Raw genomic sequence first — 285 nt, forward strand, 5'->3', positions numbered from 1 at the left:
TTTCTCGTCTCCTTCTTCTTACCTGTTCCAGACTTGTGTAGCTTGAGTGCTGTCTGCAAGGAATGGTGGTGTGTATGTACACTCTATCACCAGCCATTGTGGAGGGAGCACTGCCTTACCCGATTTGGATATAAATATGAAAACTACCTTCTATATACTCAGGCAAGTCCCATGTAAGACTCTAGGGTGATAACGCATATCTATCTATCTATCTATCTATCTTTAATCTATCTATCTATCTATCTATCTATCTTTAATCTATCTATCTATCTATCTATCTATCTA

This window comes from Cystoisospora suis, assembly GCF_002600585.1.
Source record: "Cystoisospora suis strain Wien I chromosome Unknown contig_1376, whole genome shotgun sequence".
Taxonomy (NCBI): domain Eukaryota; phylum Apicomplexa; class Conoidasida; order Eucoccidiorida; family Sarcocystidae; genus Cystoisospora; species Cystoisospora suis.